The following is an 8,239-nucleotide window of genomic DNA, read 5'->3' on the forward strand; positions in this document are numbered from 1 at the left end:
CCGAGGGGCGGGGCCAAGGGCGGGCTTAGAGGTAGGGAAGGAGGTGTGGCTGGAGGAGGAGACTAAGGGAGGAGACGGGGAGGAGCTCAAGCAGACGCTGTCAGGGCAAGTGCGTCATGACGTCACGGAAAGAAATCCTTATATACAGGCACCTGGACGCCATCTCGGTCTTTCGCGGATAGAAGTCTTAGATGGGTAAGTGTATTAGTTTTCTTTTGCAGCTGCTGAGTGGGTTCTCGGTTCCAGTCTGCCAGGTCCTGGCAGCGAAATTCACCGTAAACTGCCTGGCACTTGTAGGCTAGTCGCAAGCCTGTGCAGGACCCACAGGATGAGGATTGTAGAGGATGGCGTTTTGGGTGAGGGCTCGACAAAGACTCCAGTCGGGTTGTTGGGCCGAACTGCGGAAGAACCTCGGCTCACGTGTCCTGCCTCTGATGAAGCTTATGTTGGTAGGGACATCTGAGACTGTTGATGAATGCCAACAGCTCTGATGGCGGCGCATGCCGAGTCACCGAGTGGGCCTTTGTTAATGACCTCGGCTGGAGCCGCTTCCTCCTGGAAGGCGGGTACCTGGCGTAGTCCACGTGGTTCTCAAAGTGGCTGTATTCCGCAGTGCACTATTTCTGTCGGTCGTTCTTAATCTTAGCTGTGCAGTGCTCTTTCATAAGACATAAAGTGTACCAACTACAGTCACGAAATTATGGGTGGTGGTGTAAACGACTTGCATAGGTGATGCAAAAGGACAAAAATTAAAAGCAAATGAATTAAGACCTAATCTTTTTTCCCAGGAATGTTGCTAGGCACGAGTGCAATGTGGCTTTCGATGGTGGCTGATGGACAGGTAAGAAACTGGTAAATACAGTGGGAAGAACGAAATTTGCTTTGCTGTGGCCTTTGTGTTAAGCCTGTGATGGTTTAAGAGTAGTGGGCAGAAGGGATTTCTGACAAACTATTCTGAGGCATAAATATTTGTGACGTTCATGTGTTACGTGGCTGCACAGTATGTGTCATTGCGTCTCTTTTGTGTGTCTCTCTTTCCAGTTCTGTGCCAAAGGGATGACAAGGGCTGCCCAGGTAAGTTACCGAAGTTCCCTGCCAGAGGAAGTTAGGTTGAAAGTCCACTCGACGTGCCACAATGATGACATTTTATTTGCTACTCTTGACTGTGAGGATGACGAGAATTATTACCACCATTTTCCCAACTGAGGCACACAAAGTGGTGACTTACAGAAGCTAAAGATGTGCCTAAGTTGACATGAAATGAAACTGTCTTCGCAGGTCCTAAAGCACAAGTATCCCACTCGGGCCGCGGGCAGACAGGTGAGGAACCTTTTTACAGCCCATCTTTGCGCAGTCCCTCTTCGGTCGCTTTTTTCTAAGGGATTAATGGTGGCCAAAACTGCTGATAACTTAGGGGTTTCCTCCTCCCCTTTGCAAACGTGAACTCCTGTGCTCGGGGGTCTCACGCTGGGTGCCACCTGAAGACACAGATACTGTGATGTTTGCATAGTTCAGCAGATTGAGTCCTGAAGAGACGTACCACTTGTCTGATGTGTCTGGTAGAGAACTGCTTTGGTGGTAATAATATAAGGAAAGTCCCGCTGCTAACCTAGCTTCTGTTCTTGTAGGCACTGAGAGGAACCCACTGGAAGCTGAAATGGTAAGTAAAATTAAACCTGCACATTGGTAACTGGACAGAGGACACGGCCAGCTGTGGCCTTCTGGGATTGCCTCCTGGCGCGTGGGAAGCACGCGCCGTGGCGGGCTGGACTGGTGTGCTGAGGGCATCGCAGAGCCTGGTCCTCTTACCGCCACTGTGTCGTGATTTGTCAGAGCAGCCTGTATGATGATAAGCAAACACGGACTAAACATGAAGGTCTTACTTATTAGCTCTACCTGATTTCGGGCGTTTTTTGTAGATTTGTGAGGGGAAAATTCACCTTGGGCTACTGTAAAACTGCCCTTTTTTTTTTTTTTTTTTTTTTTAGGTGGACTTGAGTTTTGGATGTGTCTGGACCAGCTTTATTTTTTTCTGGTGAGTATCAATGATTAAAAATATTCTAGTAGGCTCAAAATGTACTGAGAATACTGATAAAATATAGTACTTAACAAGCTACTAATTCTTTGTCTTGGTGTTTGGTTGCTGAATGCATGTTCTGCATGCCCTCAGTGGGGTTTTTGTAATGATGTTGATCAAATGTCTGACCTGAAATGAGCATGTAGACAGATTTAACACTGAAAAACCCTGCGACAAATAACACTGAACAAAGAACTTATTGATATTTAACATTAATAAAAGATGTCTTGTGTATCTTCTAGCAGTTGGAGACATGTTTTCACCTGCGGATGGCATGCTTGCGGTAAGACATGAAAACAATTTCTAGCTTCTGATACTCAGATTTATGTTATTGCTGAAATGTGCTGGTCTCAGTAATTGTTAACTTAGTGTTTTCTGGCAGTGAAAAAGCCATGGATGGTTTTGAGAAATAGTCTAAAGAAATACTTTATTTTTCAGGTGCAGATTTTTGAGGCATTTAAAGGTAATGTGTTCTTTATTTTATTAGTCTTAGCTTGTTACTGAGCAAGATGCTGTTAGTGATGATCTTTGAAATTAAAAACAGATGGGAATCTCTCTGAAAAAGAATGAAGTTTTTTAATAACTGAAACAGTACCTGGAAAATTTTAGAAATTTGCCTGTTATTATCCGTTAATTAAATTTGACTAAACCTCTGCAGGTGTGAAGAGTTGGGTTGTCGACAAGGTGGCCTGGAATGAAGGATTTTAAGCAAAGGTATAGTAATTTTGAGTTCGGTTTCTATGTTAGGTGGTGTAAAGCCGATACAATGATGATACCATAGTTCAGCAGACTAACAGTGATGAGCAGTACTGTCTTTCGCTCCTATCTGATGTATCTGGCTGCAGCACTCACTGATAACCTTACAGTGGGGAGGGCTGGCCCTTATCTCCCAAAGCAGTGTAGGGGGTTGGACAACTAATGTCATACAGATACTCCCTGTGGTATTACTTTAAGGATTAGAGAAGGGGAGAGAAACATTGATATGTTCCACTTACTTACGCATACATGAGTTGGTGTATGTGCCCTGACCCTGGGGATTGAACCCATGACCTTGGCGTATCAGGACGACATTCTAACCAACGGATCTGTCCTGCCAGGGCGTAGTGGAAAAAAATGTTTATGGAGTACATACAAGTCTGTTTGGTCATACCAGAATTATTTAGCTGTTCATAAGTTTTACTTCATTAAATTTAATTTTGCACTTAGAATCACAGCAAAAATGAACAGAAAGTACAGAGTTCCTGTGTACCCTGTAGTTACGCACCTCACTGTCAACATCCAGGCATGATAGTGGGCCTTTTATTAGACTTACAAACCTACAAGGACACAAGGTTACCACTCAAAGTCTAGTTCTCACTGGGGTTCAATCAGGGTGTACTCTGGGTATGGACAGACATGAAATAAAAGTCACCATTGTATTGTGCAGAATAGGTTCACTGCCCTAAATGTTACTTTCCTAAAAGTGAAAAATGGGAGATAAGGCAGGGCAATTTCTAACGACTGTCCTTTTTCCCCCCCACCTTCAGGCAGACCTGTTAACCTTGAAGATTTCTAGGTGAGTCAGTCATTGATCTCTGTCATAAATTAGACTGTAACCAGTGATGTACTGATTCTGCCAAATGAAGTAGAATGATATCACTCATAAAACCGTTCCATTTTGATTCTGAGGTTACTTGACTAACAAGCAACACAGACGCTTTTTTTTTTATCATCACTGACACGACGTCTCTGCTTTCAGGCATTTCTGGTGGCGGTCATGCGCCGACTGACCAGTTGAAAGGTAAGCCTTGAAAATAGTCGGCTCTGTTTTCCTCCAGAATACATGATGATCTACCCCACCTTGAACTCTCTCACTGACCACTTGATGATCATAAAGGATCTGATATTCTGTATACTTCAAATGCCATTAGAGTTGAAATACAGAATTGTGACTAAAAACAGCTGCTTTCTTTTTGCAGGCAGCTGCATGGATGCTCATGAGTTAGAAGATCAAATAACTGAATTTTAATAAACTTTTATAAACCATCTGATCAAGTTTGCTTATTTCAACTTAATGGGATGAAGGAAGGAAAATAGGACATCTTTGTAAGTAAGACCCCCACGGCAGCCCGTTTCACCAAGACAGCCTGCTCAGTGAGGTTTTCATGTGCACTGTACACTATATCTTAGGTTTTGAGGTGCAGTTTATGCTGAGGAATAAACCACAGCATGTCCTCAGTGGTCTTAGTGTACAGAACGGGCCATTGAACTGCTAGAACAGGAGCTTAAGCAAATAAAGTTGCAAAGAAAAGCAGATGCTCTTAATGTCAACTAGTGGTGGGAAGCGCTGAAAGTGGAACCTTCCATTTGCTGTAAGCACACAGTGCTGGGTCTCTGGCCAAAATTGGAGTGACTGGCTGTCTCAGGGATGGATCGCCCCCAAAAGATGCATATTAAGCATGTTTAAATTTTTTGAAGCCATTAAGTGCTGTGGTTAAAACAATGTCCTTGTCTTTAGAAAAATCACTTCAGGAGAATTGATTTTACAAATAAAAATCTGTAGACATGCATTTAGGTCAAGTTAATGAGACTATTAATTTAACCAAGTTAAATTACCAGCTAATTCCTTGAAGGAAACCATTAATTTGGGCTGCTTGCAGCACTGAAAAGCCAAATTGCAGCTCACTGTCTAATGTATTTGGAACATTGGGTTGCAGTTTCTCTTAGGACTTCCTGCTTGATAACTTAAGAGTTGTAAATATTACAAATATGAATCAGGATAAAGGTGGCTGTTCCTTTTCTCCAAGTAATTGGTGCTGTTGGTTAAGGTGACACTTCTAGGGGATGAGGAAATACTTGAAGTTGTTGGCTGTAGCCACATTGACACCCATACTTAGGTGTCCTCCCAAAGTCCCCGAGGCCCTGTGTGAAATGGGACCATCCCTACCCAGGGACACTAGCCCTTCAGTTACTCATGTTTTCGCCTACTGGAACGTAAACTCCATGAAGGGGGTTTGGTTTTTTGGGATTACAGTGTTTCCAAGCCTGTTAGTCTGGTTTTATTGTGAGAATTAGATATGGTCAGGTGAAATCTTTGAAGTTTTTGGTGATTGGGACTGAAAGGCTGAAGATGAAATTCCTTGATTTTGAAATGGGGTAGAAGACACTGAAAGATCTTTGGGGGCGGGGAGAAAGGGCACAGCCTCTAGAAAGTCTGGAGTGAGGAGGATTAGGGTTAGTCCCAGTGGTGTGGTTGGGGGAAGCCGGCTTGCCAGATGGTTGGAGAGGCCTTAGGGAACACACGCCCAGTGTCCAGTAGAGGGACTGGACGGCGGACAAAACTAATGTGACCTTAGACAGGAAGCAGTGCGAAGCTGGCCTCCCTCCAATACCAGGAAACTCATTTCTGTAACCTGTCCGTGTTGGGGAAGGCACGGGAGAACAGGTACGTAAGGTGTTAAGCCCTAGGAACTGGTTTGAAGCACGGATTGCCAGGTTGGTAACTCAGTATCATTGAAAAATTGCAGCCATGCACTAGACGCCCCCTGTAATTCATTTGAGGAAATGGGCGGCGGCAGCAGTTCTGACGCGGCACGTGGTGACTGCTTGTCCTTCAAATGCCCTAGCTTCTCAGATACATCTTGAACTTAAAGGGATCTTCAAACTCAAACACATCAGGGCTTGAAAGCTGGTAAACTTGACCCTTCGAGGCAGGAAAGCTAGAGAAAGTGTCGGTGTACTGCGCCGTACAGATGAGCACTGAGGCCTGACTCTTGCTGAAGTGGCCTGCTGGAATTGAAATGGTCAAGGCCAAGGAGCTCGCGTAGCGACAGGCTGCCAGCAAGTGAGGGCTCTGATTTACAAGGCCTTCCCTATTGATTAGGTTGGTCTCAGGGTCTCTTCCCTGTGTGACCTCATCTATTTATGGCGTCGTGTCACTATGATCTGTGTATCTCCCCTGCCAGGCTAAAAGCTCGGGTGACCACAACTTCCCCATCTTCAGCTCCTAACCCAGGGGTTGGCATGTGTTACTCAATTACTCATTTAATTATTGACCCCATATATTTGTTGAACACCTGTTAACGTGCCAAGGAGTCTTCCAGGAGCTGGGAGTTGATAATGCAGAGAACAAAGCAAAAATAAAATCTGCCCTCTTGGAGCTTGCATTCAGGGCAAACTCCAGCGTAGAGGATCAGATGGCGATGCTGTTACTGCTGCAGAGGGAAGGAAAGCCGGCAGAGGGTGCCGGTGGGAGGCAGGGGCCGTTCTTTTGAATACGGCTGTGGGGGAAATCACTGAGAAGGAAGCATTTGAGGAAGACAAGTACCAGGAGGGAAGAGTGCAGATACTGGAGAGTCGCTGGGGTCGTGCCTGGTGAACAGGAAAACAAGGACACCCATGTGAGTGGAGCAGAGGGACAGTGCAGCGTGGGAGGATGTGGCCAGGTAGCAAGGGTGACAGGCTTCGGAGCTCTGGTGCAGACGCTTTCCTCTGAGAGGAAACCGCTGGAATTTTTGAGCAAAGGAGTGACATCATCCTGCCTGTCCTGACTGCCATGGTGTAAGGAATTCTCTACATTCTTGCATACAGAGTTTATATGTTCTCTCCTATAAAAGTGCCATTTTGGGATTTTGAAAACTTTTTGAGGCATTTATTGGGTTGGCCAAGAAGTTTGGGTTTTTCCGTAAGATGCTCTAGTAGCACTTAGTTGTCTTCAACATCATTTGAAACAATTTTGTCAGATTGTATTGTGACAGCTGTCATATCAGCATGCATTAAAAAAAAAAATTGGTGATTTTTTGTGTTGCAATTTTAACACTGAAGATGGAAGAAAATATGTAACATTTTTGGCATATTATGCTTTATTATTTCAAGAAAGGCAAAAATGCAACCAAAACGCATAAAAAGATGTGTGCATTGTAAGGAGGTGCTGTGACTGATTGAACGTGTCAGAGGTGGTTTGCGAAGTTTCATGCTGGAGATTTCTGATTGGACGTTGCGCCACATTTCGGTGGACCAGAAGAAGTTGAGAACGATCAAATTGAGACATTGAGAACAATCAACAATTACGCTACACGGTAGATAGCCAACATATTCAGAACAGCCAAATCAATTAAGTTATTGGTGAAAATGAACACTGTGTCTTTTATGCAAAAAAATCATAGGGACTTTTTGGCTAACCCAATACAAATTTTGACAATCTGTACAGCATTGTATTATGGAATTCCAGTCATTAAATCTCGACTTTGCATACATGTCATCTTAATGGCTTGTGTGACAGTGGGAAGTACACATGAAACACTCAGGCCACGATGCACAGTGCAGTTTTCTACAAAAGTCACGGGCCAGCGAGTCAGCAGCAGAGTTACCAGCCTTCCCCCTCAGAGCACCATTTTTACTTGAGAAAATTAAGATCATCCATATTTGGGCATTTGGCTGCTATTTTCTCAGAAGTGAACAAGTGTGGAAAAAACTGATGGTATTTGTTGCCAGTGATAAAATTCAAGCTTTCAACTGAAAATGAGAATGTTAGAAAGCTTGTGTCTGTCACTGAGCTCACAGCTTTCCACACTTAAGGCTTTTGTGATGAAATCAGCAGTGATACTCAAAATGTGATATTTTAGGAATTGTATAATATGCCAACTTTGGGAAGATTTGCATGATTCGGTGGACCAATAATTTCCAAATGATGAATGTTTGGTGTTAGAAAATTACACAGAAGTAAAAGTTATATTCAAAATATGAGATGGGCCAGAAGACTTGAAAAAGTTTATCTGTGAGATTCAGGTTCCACTTTGCAAGTAACCTGTAAGGAACTTGCCCAATTTTGGTGTAGTATCGAGGAAGAATATCCATAATTACCAGAAAAGGCTATTAAAAATACACCTCCTTTCTTCATCTTCGTATCTCTGAGGCCAGGTTTTCTTTATATGTTTCAACCCAAATGATGGAGTGCGGCAGATGTGACAAGTGCCCAGTGTCATCTTTTGAGCCAGACTTGAAAAATATCTGCAGAAATGTAAAACAATGTCGCTCTTCTAATTTTTGCTTTAGAGAATAATTTTTTAAACAAAAACATGCTATTTGTGTTAATGTAATGGGTTAATAAGTATTTAAGAAATCTGAATTCTGCACTGGCTGGTGTGGTTCAGTGGATTGAGTGCTGGCCTGCGAACCAAAGGG

The 8,239-nt window shown here is 43.6% G+C and overlaps 1 long non-coding RNA gene and 10 other non-coding genes across 11 annotated transcripts; all 11 read left to right on the plus strand.

Moving 5' to 3' along the window:
• The first annotated feature begins 166 nt into the window (after positions 1-166).
• Positions 167-4,131, plus strand: LOC129082033 (uncharacterized). The gene is made up of 11 exons (XR_008530363.1): positions 167-195; positions 789-841; positions 1,042-1,320; positions 1,629-1,660; positions 1,989-2,035; positions 2,320-2,360; positions 2,516-2,540; positions 2,736-2,791; positions 3,604-3,632; positions 3,816-3,857; positions 4,036-4,131. It is a non-coding gene; the product is annotated as an uncharacterized LOC129082033 (long non-coding RNA).
• Positions 421-500, plus strand: LOC129082113 (small nucleolar RNA SNORD74). The gene has a single exon (XR_008530375.1). It is a non-coding gene; the product is annotated as a small nucleolar RNA SNORD74 (small nucleolar RNA).
• Positions 903-962, plus strand: LOC129082122 (small nucleolar RNA SNORD75). Its single transcript, XR_008530384.1, has one exon. It is a non-coding gene; the product is annotated as a small nucleolar RNA SNORD75 (small nucleolar RNA).
• LOC129082107 (small nucleolar RNA SNORD24) lies at positions 1,129-1,210 on the plus strand. The gene has a single exon (XR_008530369.1). It is a non-coding gene; the product is annotated as a small nucleolar RNA SNORD24 (small nucleolar RNA).
• Positions 1,491-1,558, plus strand: LOC129082120 (small nucleolar RNA SNORD77). Its single transcript, XR_008530382.1, has one exon. It is a non-coding gene; the product is annotated as a small nucleolar RNA SNORD77 (small nucleolar RNA).
• Positions 1,839-1,902, plus strand: LOC129082114 (small nucleolar RNA SNORD44). Its single transcript, XR_008530376.1, has one exon. It is a non-coding gene; the product is annotated as a small nucleolar RNA SNORD44 (small nucleolar RNA).
• Positions 2,179-2,243, plus strand: LOC129082121 (small nucleolar RNA SNORD78). Its single transcript, XR_008530383.1, has one exon. It is a non-coding gene; the product is annotated as a small nucleolar RNA SNORD78 (small nucleolar RNA).
• Positions 2,588-2,671, plus strand: LOC129082110 (small nucleolar RNA SNORD79). Its single transcript, XR_008530372.1, has one exon. It is a non-coding gene; the product is annotated as a small nucleolar RNA SNORD79 (small nucleolar RNA).
• On the plus strand, positions 2,836-2,915 carry LOC129082115 (small nucleolar RNA snR60/Z15/Z230/Z193/J17). The gene has a single exon (XR_008530377.1). It is a non-coding gene; the product is annotated as a small nucleolar RNA snR60/Z15/Z230/Z193/J17 (small nucleolar RNA).
• On the plus strand, positions 3,671-3,748 carry LOC129082112 (small nucleolar RNA SNORD47). The gene has a single exon (XR_008530374.1). It is a non-coding gene; the product is annotated as a small nucleolar RNA SNORD47 (small nucleolar RNA).
• LOC129082109 (small nucleolar RNA SNORD81) lies at positions 3,892-3,967 on the plus strand. Its single transcript, XR_008530371.1, has one exon. It is a non-coding gene; the product is annotated as a small nucleolar RNA SNORD81 (small nucleolar RNA).
• Positions 4,132-8,239: the final 4,108 nt, after the last annotated feature.

Source organism: Pteronotus mesoamericanus, unplaced genomic scaffold (assembly GCF_021234165.1).
Source record: "Pteronotus mesoamericanus isolate MK-2021 breed Mesoamerican mustached bat unplaced genomic scaffold, CSHL_Meso_final scaffold_1186, whole genome shotgun sequence".
NCBI classification, from domain to species: Eukaryota; Metazoa; Chordata; class Mammalia; order Chiroptera; family Mormoopidae; genus Pteronotus; species Pteronotus mesoamericanus.